The 12,329-nt window shown below is 38.8% G+C and overlaps 1 protein-coding gene across 7 annotated transcripts in view; it reads left to right on the plus strand.

The window, feature by feature from the left end:
* ANO1 (anoctamin 1) overlaps positions 1–12,329 on the plus strand; it is a 170,118-nt gene that overhangs the window by 36,577 nt on the left and 121,212 nt on the right. The gene's annotated exons all lie outside the window — the stretch shown is intronic.

Raw genomic sequence — 12,329 nt, forward strand, 5'->3', positions numbered from 1 at the left:
AACAATAGACCTCAATGGGAGCAAAGAAGGGGAAATGACCTGCCCCTTTCCTGACTAGAACATGAGAATGAAAACACTGAATTCATGGCTACCTTTAATGGGCTGGCTATTCCCCTAAAAAAAAAAAACGGCCCTGAAGGGGAACCCATTGTCACCATTCTTATAGGAGGAAAAAAATACAATTGCTCAGTTGACACTGGAGCCACCTCCTCATTAATTACTGAACCACCATACAAAGCTTCAGTGGCTGAAGGGGCTCGGGATAGCATAATGGGAGTGGGGGGGAGGGGGAAATAATCCCTGTAGAATCTACCCACAATGTAAAAGTAGAACTAGGACCTTTCACAGGAACTCAAGGGGCTGTCCCCTGCTTAAGAGCCGTGGCGGATACAGTCGAACTTGTGAAATGATCTAAGGATTTAGTACTAGGACATCCACTATTGCTGAAAGTCCCCCATGAAGTTTTTGCGATTCTCTTAAAGAGCCAGACACAAGCCTTCACTCAGCAGCGTTTGGCTCAATATGAAGCTGAACGTTTTACCTCTGATCACATTACATTTGAGAGATGTAATACTCTAAACCCAGCTACCCTGCTCCCCACAGAACAGGAGGAAGGTAATCTCCATGATTGCCTCCATTTAGTGCGTGGCGCTGAACTACCCTGCTCCGATTTAACAGATACCCCACTACAAAACCCCGACATTGAACTCTTCACAGATGGTTCCTCCTACATGCACGAGAACAAAAGAGTAACAGGAGCAGCTGTAGTCTCCCTGCAAGAAATCATCTGGGCTTCCCCCCTCCCACAGCGCCCAAGCAGCTGAGCTTATAGCTTTAACTAAAGCTTGAGAAGCTGCAAGGAACCGATCTACTAACATCTATACAGATTCCAAATACGCTTTTGGAGTTTGCCATGCAACAGGAGCTCTATGGAAACAACGAGGTTTTTTAACTTCAGCGGGACAACAGATAGTACATGCACCATTAGTAGCCAAACTTTTAGAAGCCATCCAATTACCACAAGCGCTAGCAGCCATCCATTGTAAAGCCCACCAAACAGATGACTCTACAATAACAAAAGGAAACCAATATGCAGATGCAACAGTCAAATGGGTGGCAACCAAACCTCTACCTCACACCATCATGACACCAGCCTGAACAACTAAACCAGAACTACCATACAAACAATTTCTAGATAAAGGGGAATCTGAACAATGGGAAAAAAATTTTCAGCAGTTTTTCAGAAAGGATTTTGGAGAGTCCCAGATGGCAGACCCATAGCCTCACGACGTTTCCTTAGGTTAATTTGCCAAAGACTATATACAAAGGGACATTGTGGCACACAAGCTATGGTAGATGCCATCAGGAGGGTATGGTATGCACCTGGAGCCTATAGTGAGGCTACAAGAATAGCCATGACATGCCAAACCTGCCAAGCAAATAATACCACCTCCAGAAAAGCAATTCATGAAGGAGGAAGACCCTGAGCACAGAAACCATTTGAAAAGATCCAAATGGATTATATACAGCTACCTAAGGCAAATGGGTATCAATATGCTCTTGTCTGCAAGGACCAACTAACCCATGGGTAGAGGCCTTCCCATGCCGCCATGCTACTGCCCTAGAAACAGTCAGACATCTCCTCAAAGAAATTGTGCCTAGGTTTGGGGTCCCCATCATTCTGGACATGGATAGGGGAAAACACTTCATAGCACAAGTCCTCACACATATATTCAAGGCCCTGGGCATTACCTCAAACCTCCATGTGCCCTAATCTCTGACATCCTCAGGAGCCATGGAGAGAGCAAACAAAGAGGTGAAGACCCTACTGGGCAAACTCTGTCAGGAGACACACCTCTCCAGACCACTAGTGCTCCCAATTGCCCTCTTTTATATCAGAACTAGACCAAGACAAGATATAGGTATTTCCCCCTTTGAGATCCTTTTTGGTCGCCCCCCCCCGATACCCTACAAGGCCTAGATCCTCGTTCCCTTTGCTTAGATAGGGGGGATAGGGATTTCTCTTCTTATCTTACAGCCCCGCAAAAGAGACTACAGACCCTCTGGACCCAGAGTGCACTGACACAGACCTTACCCCTAGAAGAAGCCCTGCATCCATATGAGCCAGGAGATTGGGTGTGGATCAAGTTCTTCACCAGAACCTCCTCCTTACAACCCAGGTGGAAAGGACCCTACCAAGTCTTACTAACTACACACACTGCCATAAAGGTTGCAGAACGAGACTCTTGGATACGTTGGACACATGAAAAGCCAGCAGTCATAGACCATAGCCAAACTCCACCACAATCAATCCCACCCATCAAACTCAAGAAAAATCTGGACACAGATCAATGGATGCTTGCAGCATTCTTCAACACCATTGAACCACACAACTGTGAGGAACCAAGTGCAAACACTGAATTACACAAAACTGGACTCCCAGGTGCTAAGTTATAAAACTCTATTTTTATTTTTTATTTATTTTTATTTTTCTCTCACCTTCTCCATTTTTTCCCTTTTTTCCCTTTTTTCTTCGTATTTTTTTTTTTAACAAGGAAGAGACTTCAGCCATACCTTTCAGTAATTTTTTGAGACTTGACCCATACCTTTTTTTTTTACAATTTAATTGTTACCTTTTTTTTACATTGTACAAAAAAACAAAAAAGGGGGGGGGGGAGAAAAGGAATCTAGCAATGGGAAACATGAAATACAATATATACTATGCATTATTATCTGTAACAATTGTAACACTTGTAACACAAGCAATTGTGTTCCTGGAACCAAAGCTTATCCCAGAGAAAGGAAACATATGAGAATATTTAGCAAGGGAAATACTCAACACCACTAACTTTTGCTTAGCAGGAGGGAAATCAGTCAAGGATATCTTAACCACATGCCTAATGGGAGTAGCAACTAGACCACATAACATCGTTAACTACACCACATTTAGAAATCTTCCTGAGTCCTATGAAAGCATTTTTAGCTGGGGCCACTCAACAAAAACCAAAGACCACACCATGTACAACCTACACATTGCTGCAGTAACCACCTTTGAGAGATGCTTTAATGTCACTGGGTGCAGCACACCTAGGGTCACAGAATGCACCAGCCTTAGCAACACAGAACTAAAATGCAACTACACAGAGACCATATCATTCTCATATAGTTACCTGAAGCTCCCACCAGGGTGGTTTTTCCTTTGTGGCTTAAAAGCCTACTCATACCTTCCTGCAAATGCCACCAATGGCCCCTGCACACTGGGAAGGTTAACCATGCTTATGCCATCCTTACAGAGACGGCACAGGAGAGCCTTCCAAACCCTAGACTCAGACTCTGACTCCAAACTCTCCCTTCTCACCAAAGCAGAATATGTCTCATTGGCAATATCCCTAGTAGGGGTACCTGGATTGGCAGTGTGAAATTCTGGAAATTTGAATAGCCTAGCATGTACCTAGCAAAAGGCTTGAATTCGACTTCCCATGCCCTGGATGCCCTTAACAGAGAAGCCACCCTGGAGAATAGGGCAGCAATAGACTTCCTCCTCTTGAAGCATAATTATGGCTGCGAAACACTCCACAGGATGTGTTGCTTCAACCTAGATGAAACCTCAGGACTCGTAGAGAGGGACATCCACCACCTGAAAGAGCTAGCTCAAAATATTGGTCATGAGCAATCGTTCCTAGACTTTTCATGGCTCTTCTCATGGATACCAGATTTCCATTGGCTCAAAATCCTTAAAACAACCATAGTCACTATTTGTGTCTTTGGAGCCCTCATGTGTTGCCTCTGTTGATGCATACCACCCTTAGCTGCCTAAAGGCCTATATCCCCTCTCAGAAGAGAAAATCGGGGAGACAGGAGGCCATGGTGATGATCCAGATTGATCACGAATAACAAGTATACCCAGACACTCAATCAGAGACCACCCTCTAGAGAGAAAAAAATGAAGGGTTGTGGAAAGGGAACTTCATGAAGACAGTAGTGTCACAAAAACAGGAAAAGCCCAAGGGAAACATCAGGTCAGCCATAAAACAAACTTACATAGGAAAAGGAATCAAATAAAAAAGGTATTAAAGAATCCCTATAAAAGCCTAAGTAATTAAGAAAACTAGACAAATAAGAAAAGGAAACAAAAAGATAATTTAGAAAACCCTTGCAAACACAGGACATACCAAATAAGCAAAACAAACAGACAGAAGACACAAAATATAAATTACAAAAGGGGCAGACAGGAGATTGCCACAGAACAAATATGAAAAACTATCTTAAAGCTAAAAGAGATTAGAGAAAACCAATAATACAATCTGGCCACCCCATGGAGTTTGCCTTCCACACTCCATGGAGTTTGCCTTCCGGCGGGAATAAAGACAAACTCAAACAGGATTTGAAACATTAAGCACAAATACAAACATTCACACAAAATCAACTTACAAAGGGAGAAAAGGGTATAAAAAACCAGGGACTTACTATAAGAAGCTAGCTAGCCCAGGAACACAGACTTCTCACTGTCCCCCGCCTTCCTGAAAAATAAAAAGATCCAGCTTTCAAGCAGTTGTCTGTATCCTTGCGCCGAAGCTCTCCCAGCGGGAAAATCGAATCCTCGAAAGAAAGGCATTTTGGCACCTTTCAACAATACAATGAGGAAAATTTGATTACTAGGGTAGAAAATGAGAATATAACTTACCAGTTCCCAAATAAGGAATTTTCAAACAATAATACAAATATACAAATAACAACACTTATGACAGAGCATAGGTTTAATGCTTATTTGTCCTAGATAACCATCCAGACAATATTAAGATAACATTTCTCAGTATTTCCCTATTTTTAAGATCGTAAGAGGTAAAGTGCTGTAAGAAAATGTCACAACCTGTGACGTTTCTTATATCCTATAAATTAAACTACTTTTCCAGATGGAAAAGCAAACCAGAAATGCATATATAAAGCTTGGTTTGTTAATGTACTATAAGGCTTACCATGGATTGCAGTTTTCAATTTATGGACAGTATACATTCTTGATGGAATTCCTAATAGACTAATCTAAGAAACTCTTTCAATATACAAGGGATCACAGATGTCTACTGGGTTAAAAAAGAAGTCAAGATGGTGACTATGATGGCAAGGTCAAAGCCCTGCCTATTTCTTACGTACATTATGATGCACAAAACAAAACAAAAAACAGACAGGACTTTGATGGCTGCCATCTTGATTTTGTTTAACATACCTTTCAGACATCCCTAGAAGAGATTAAATGTACTGAACAGCTTATTATAATTTCATGTCAGTGTAATATGTGCTTGAAAAATAATTAATTGTGACTACTGTATTTGATTTGAATACTTACCCATTCTTGTAACTGTTTGTTAATTTTCCAGAACTCTGAACAGAATGATATTAGCACTTCACATTGTACCTTTTAATCACTGTCATTTCTCTTATGGTGATTGGGTGGTTGGGCTTATTATTCTTTGACTCATACAACAAATTTTTAACATATTAGACAACATGCAAAATGGTTCAAAGATAGTTCCAAAACAATCATCAAAAAGTTTGTTTTAGAAAAGTGGTAAGTGGAGAATATCCAGGAAAGGGTAGGTATTCAATATAGATTATTGTTTCAATAACCTATACCCTGTACTCCAATAATGCAGTACTTTATGTATGCATGTATGTATGTTTGCATGTATGCATGTATTCTTATTTTTTCATATATATGCATTTATCTGAAAACAAATGAAACTTACTTAGATCTTTTCTTGAAGGTGTTTTTATTCATGAGTCCACTAGGATTCTGTGCCCTAAAAAGGTAATAAGTAGCATCCTAAATATAATTCTGTAAAATATATGTGTGTATCCCCCTTAGAATCATCAATGTATGCCCAATATTCAGATTAATGAGAATGTTTAGGTTAGATTTAACTAATTTATTAATATTTCCCACTATGTAGAAAGCTCAAAGGGATTTCAGTTTGCAGTGGTGCCAATTCAAGGAAAAATTATATTTCCTTTTAATTGTAGTCCATAACTTACAACAGCTCATTTAGTGACCATTCAAAGTTACAACACTGAAAAAAGTGACTTATGACCATTTTTCACAGTTATGACCTTTGAAGCATTCCCGTGATCATGTGATCAAAATTCAGACGTTTGGCAACTGATTCATACTTATGATGGCTGCAGTGTCCTGGGGTCTTGTGATCTCCTTTTGTAACCTTCTGACAAGCAAAATCAATGGAGAAGCCAGATTCACTTAACAACCATGTTACTATCTTAACAATGCAGTGATTCATTTAACAACTGTGGCAAGAAAGGCTGTAAAAGGGAGAAAACCTCATTTGAACAAATGTCTCACCTAACAGAAATCTTGGGCTCAGTTGTGGTCGTAAGTCAAGGACTAACTGCATTATGGCCGAACTCAGTGCCTACTATTCTCCAAATCTCCAATACAGCTGAAGAGAGGCAAAACAACTAAAGTATGACTAAGGAGACAAGATTATGTTTGGGAACGATGCTTGTACCAATAGAAAGGCAAAACCCGTGCGAGCACATAGGCCCCAATTTTTTTTTTAGCAATTTCCCCTTTATGTTATAGTGACCTGTGTTGAGAAGGCCACCCCAATCTCCAAGGGCAGTTTTTCGGAGCCTGGGTTGGCATAGAATCTTCTGCTTGTGCAGAACTGGTTAGATTAAAAGACCGCCAAGGTCTTTCCAACTCTGTCATTCTGGGTTTGTGTTTTTGTTATTCTGAAAAGGAAATTGTAAAGGTCATGTTCTGAAAGAGCAGAACTAAATTCGGAAAAGTCTCAGCCACAATTTAGCTTTAGAAGATTAACAAAGCTTTGGTTCTGAATTAAAACGTTTGTTTTTGAGCACAACGGCTTTTAAAGATTGTTCTTAATAGTTCAGTAACTGATGTAAAAATGCTTCTCTAAAGTAATTTCATTTATTGTGTATGATATTTTATTTGCCATGCATTCTGTCAGGCAGGGATTTAGGCTGACAAAAGGATCCTTTGCTTTGAAAAGGCAATCTTACTTTTGCCTCAGTTCACTTGTACAAGGAGGGGGAAAAACCCACCCTCATACACAAAAGCCAGGATCCAATTTATCATACATCTAGAACATTTCATCCTGTACTCAGGCTCTAATAAAGTAAATAATGAGAATTTTGAAAACTTATCTAAATTCATATTTGCACAGTGAACTACACAACTTATAGTAATTGAATGATGAGTGTTAAAATAAAGGTTAACTCATTTACCCTTTTGCAAATATTTTGTCCTCCATATTTTATTGAAACAATTCTTTAGAATACATCTCATGTATATATTCTTAAGAACTGTCTTTTATATACAATTTTACCAATTACTGTTCCTTTTTAAAGAAAAATGCATCTTAAAAAAAGCTATGAACATGAAAAATTAACTATATACGAATTCAAGTCCCATCTTAGCCATGAAAGCCAGCTGGGTGATTCTGGGCCAGTCACTGTCTCTTAGTCCAACTCAGAGGTGTCAAATTCACGTCATCATACCGTCTTCATGTGACGTATCGTGACTTTTTTCCCCTTTACTAAACCGGGAGTGACATGACACATCTGGCCTGGGGGTCACAAATTTGACAGCCCTGGTCCAACTCATCTCATAGGGTTGTTCTTGAAAATAGGAGGAGGGTAGTATGTTGGATATGTTCACCACTTGAGTTATTTGTCAAAATAATAAAGATGGGATCCAAACAAACTATCATAAGAACTCAGATTGTTGGGGGCAATATGCTGACTGTAAACTGCCTAGAGAGGGCTGTAAAGCACAGTGAAAAGGTATATAAGTCTAAGTGCTATTGCTATAATTTGTTATCCATGTTCAAGCTCTTTTCTTCAGAGAATTTGCCATGTTGTCAAATATTGACAGCCTCAGTAGAAACATCTGCCAAGTATTTCTAATACTAACTCTGTTATCAGCTATTTTAAAGTTTCCTTCTCTGGCTTAGTTCTTGGTGCATGTCTCATTTCAGATTTTAGAGGAATTTATAATGGAGTGAAATGCTTCCCCACTTCCCATCCTTATGGAAAAAGAAGGTGTAGTCAGCACTGTATTTCAGATGAAGGTTAAAGCTGAAGTAGTAGTATCTTGTCAAAGGGAAGACCATTCTGACGACCACAAGCTGCACAAGGAAAAAAAACCTTGTTATTTACACATCCAGAATTTTAGATGTTGCTTTTCACAGAGGAAGGAAAACAGAAGTTAATTCTGTGCTCCTGATCCACTACGGTTAATATTTCTGTTTCTTCTGTCCTTTAATTAGGAAATGTTCATATTCCACTTCATCTCTCTGTGCATGTATGAATACAAAAGAAGTGTTTTTCTAGGTTACAGTCAATATATTATTTTTTCAATTTTATAAACCATAAAACAATGAGTTTCTATGCAGTGATTAAACAAAGCAGGCCCTCTCATAACTCAAGGTCCAAAAACTGAGCAGAGGAGGAAAGAAAAGGGGGAAGGCATTATATGCTATCAGAGATGGACTCATTCAGCAATCAAGAACATCCTTACTCTGATTGTGTGACAAGGCTGTGATCTCTCTTGCACTCAGCTTTGGTACAAGTATTTCCTGGCAGTATCTTTTTTTCTGCTGTTTCCATATAGTGTCACTTTCATCCCCATGAATCAAAAGTCAAATCCTATGCTAATCCTGCTTGTTCAAACATGGGTAGTGAGGAACAGCCCAACATTTATTTCTCTGTTTGCTTTCTGTGCCGCCCATCTTGTCTAAAAGATTATTTCTGTTCTTGATATCTAGAGCAAAACTCCATGACATCTGAGTGTTTTTTCCCATCTGAAAATATTACTTGCGTTAGATTTTTCCATTTTATGATCAATCGATTGATTGAATATACATACTATCATATTCAAAAAATGATTTCCAATATTGGCTTCTTTCATTTTGGTACTCTTGATCAATTCTCTTTAAAAAACAAATAGTAATGGTGGTAATAGAAACTGTGTCTATACTAATAATAGTTAAATTACGTCAGACCTATGCATTGTAAGAAATGAACACCTTAGAGACACTGGCTGCCAAGATGGGTCCAAGAGAATAGATCATTGAATCTCTGACTTAACAAGAGTTGCTTGGTTTTTGTATGAGTGAATTCTGGGTGTTGCAGCCTTGTTGACTGTTTAGACTTTGAGAGCTCAAGAAGTGCCAATGTATTTAACAAGACCACCTCCTGCAGAGCAGCTTAGCCGTTTATGGAAAAATGAGAAAAAGAAAAACCAAACTTAAGTCAGGTGAGCAAATAATCACACAATACTCTACAAAAAGAGGCAGGGAGGTTTTTTTTTTTTTTAAAAAAAACCAAAGTTATTATGGTTCAACTTTAAACCAAAGTTTAAAGTTATTTCCTTTAAATCAATATCAATCAACCTTCCATTTCTAACCATCCACTTCACTTTGGAAAGAGCAAGGAGAACTCAACATTTTGCTCCGTAGAGCTTCTTAAGAACGTCTTTTAACTACACTTCATTTGTAACAGTCCTTAATGGTAGAGGAATGGAGCATGATCTTGGCTCCCTAAAGCACGCAGGATGTGGTTCAAAACTCAACCTCTCCTCTCTCCTAGGCTGGCAGCCTGTGGTTTTTCAGTAGCTGATGTCTTTTCTTTTGCAGTCTGCTGGCATCGTATATTGGTGACCTTTAATGCGGAATTCTCCCTGCACATGTCAGCTGCTGCTATCATTCAGGGGCACACCGTTGTTCAAATGCCCAAGGTCAGTTCTCCCTGCAATCGCTTTGTTTAAGGTAGTCTCAGCTTAATTTATTATATTTATCTGTGGATGTCATTCCTCGAGTTTTATGATGCACAAAAAGGCGTCATTACTGTAAGGGATTTCTCTCTCACTCATTCTCTTTTAATGTTGCAGCCAATCTGGAGTGGAGAGACTCCAGGGCATTTGCAGAACAGCCTGACATATTTCAGTTCTTTGAAATTATCAGGTTTTTACACAGTGAGGGCAGAAGCATGAAGAAAACCAGGCTTACTACACAATTTTGAGATAGGGAAGGGAATGGAGACAAAGGATTGGGTTCAAATTTGGCCATTTAGTTTGTTTGCAGATTTTGGAAAACCATTCTCTTAATACTTGCCTATCCCACTAGTGGTGATGAAAAGGAGAGATGGATTGGAGAAAACTATGGATACTACCTATAAACCTGGGAGAAAGATAAAATATATTAGTAAGTTAAAAAATAAATTAGAGGCGGGTTTGAAGAGGAAACAATTGTGTAGGAGAAGCTACTCTTTATTGAAATAGAGTTGAAGATATTGCTGTTAAAAAAACAAGCAGACAAAAGTTAGGCTCCTTTGTTGTAATTGTAAAGACTGCCTTACTTAATAAGGACAATACCTTGAAATGCACTTTAAATGCATTATTGGGGGGGGGGTTGCTTAAGTGGTTTGTTATTCTTCCCCCCACTTGTATCGTTTATTCAGCCATCTGATCCACCTTATTGATTAGCTAAAGTAGATTAAGCCTTAAAGACAGAACACAAAACTCCTAAAAAAGAAAATTATATTGCTTATCCTTTGGTAAAAATAGAGCTTGGGATTCTTCAATTGGATATTCCCATCCCCTTCTTTCCCTGTAGCTCCCACGCACTTCGATCTGCTTCAGGAGTCTCCCGATTCACTCCCGATGATTTGATAATACTGGAAACTAAAGGAATGTACTCTGCTGTTTCGTTATTTTGTTTAGTACACACACACACACATCCGTCCCATGTGTATTCTTTTTATAAATAACTCAGGGTAACAAACATACCTAATATTCCTTCCTTCTTCCATTTCCCCGATAACAATAATCCTGTAAGGTGAGTTGAGCTGAGAGTGACTGGCCCAAAGTCACCCAATCAGTTTTCATGCCTAAGGCAAGACTAAAACTCAGCCTCCCAACTTCTAGCCAGGTGCCTTAACTGCTCGCTGTTCTGTGATCCAACCTAGCTGGATTTCACTTTACTGAATAGCTTTTGCACTAACAAAATATCAGAAGCTGCCAAAGTTCTCCCTTTCTTTTCCCCCTTCCCTTTAAGTACTTCAGACTTAGTAAGTTACTCCCTAATGCAAATTGCAAATTGATATCAGCACGGCTTCTTTTATTATCCCTCAGCCTCTAAATCATGGGTTGATTGACTTGCGGCATCACATGATGTTTCACTATGCTTTACCCATTCCATGGAGCTGGGTGGGTGTGGTCTGCGTGTGACACATCCTGCCTGTGGGCCGCCAGTTTGACACCCCTGCTCTAAATATAATGACCAGGACATTATCATTTTTTTTACCTAGTTAAGCAAGAGAAAAACAAATCCAGCTTTTGTGAAAAGCCATATAGTTTAGAGTAAAATCCATACTTGAAACTGCTGGGATTCTGAATATCCATGAATATAATAGTTGTCCTGTTAAAATGGTATACCCTTAACTATATTCAAAAGTCACAAAACCAGTATTTTTCATCTATTGATCTCTATGGACTGCACGGATGTGAAATGGATGTGAAGTAAAGAGTAGGTCTGACCTTCTAGGATTATGATAACCTGAAATTTTAAAAATCATAAACAATAATTTAAAGGCTTACTTTATAAGCATCAGATTTACATCCATTTAGAACAGAGATGTTTTGCAGCATTATCATTAAAGCTCATATAAAAAACTTAGTCAAGCTAAAACTTGCTCACAGATCTTCTTCAATTTAGCAAAACATTGTATCATATGAAAGCTTATTCAACTTTTTCAGCCCTTCAGAGATTTTTATGTTGAATTAAACAGCAGCTAATTGCAGATTGGTGTCAAAAAATTGCAAGGGAAGAAAATATTAAATCCCATTCCTTGTGCATATGTCCAGATCATGCCTTTGGTAGCTTTTTTGAAAGAATAAATAAATTAGTGCTAATTAATATTTTTTTTCAAAAAATGGGGGGCTTTATTTATATTTTTATCTCACCTTTTTTTTTCATTTACAGCTCAAAATAGCAAATACACCAATACTCCTTTCACTTCCCATTTTCTCTACAATAACAAGCCTATGAGATGAATTGGACTGAAGGTTTTTTCTCTTCCTAGGATTTTTTATTTTTATTTTTTGCAAGTGCAGGATCAACTTTCTTCAGATTAATCCAGTGTTGATGCAGGATCAGCTTTCTTCAGATTAATCCAGTGTTGATCCACTGATTGCAATAAGAATTGACTAACCAGCTTATAGCTGGACCTAGGGATAGGCTGAATGAGAAAATGACTGTCCCAAAGTCCCCCAGCCAATTTTTCATGCCTAAGGC

The sequence above is a fragment of the Pseudonaja textilis genome, chromosome 1 (assembly GCF_049901715.1).
Source record: "Pseudonaja textilis isolate UNSWEBS1 chromosome 1, rPseTex1.2, whole genome shotgun sequence".
Classification (NCBI taxonomy): Eukaryota; Metazoa; Chordata; class Lepidosauria; order Squamata; family Elapidae; genus Pseudonaja; species Pseudonaja textilis.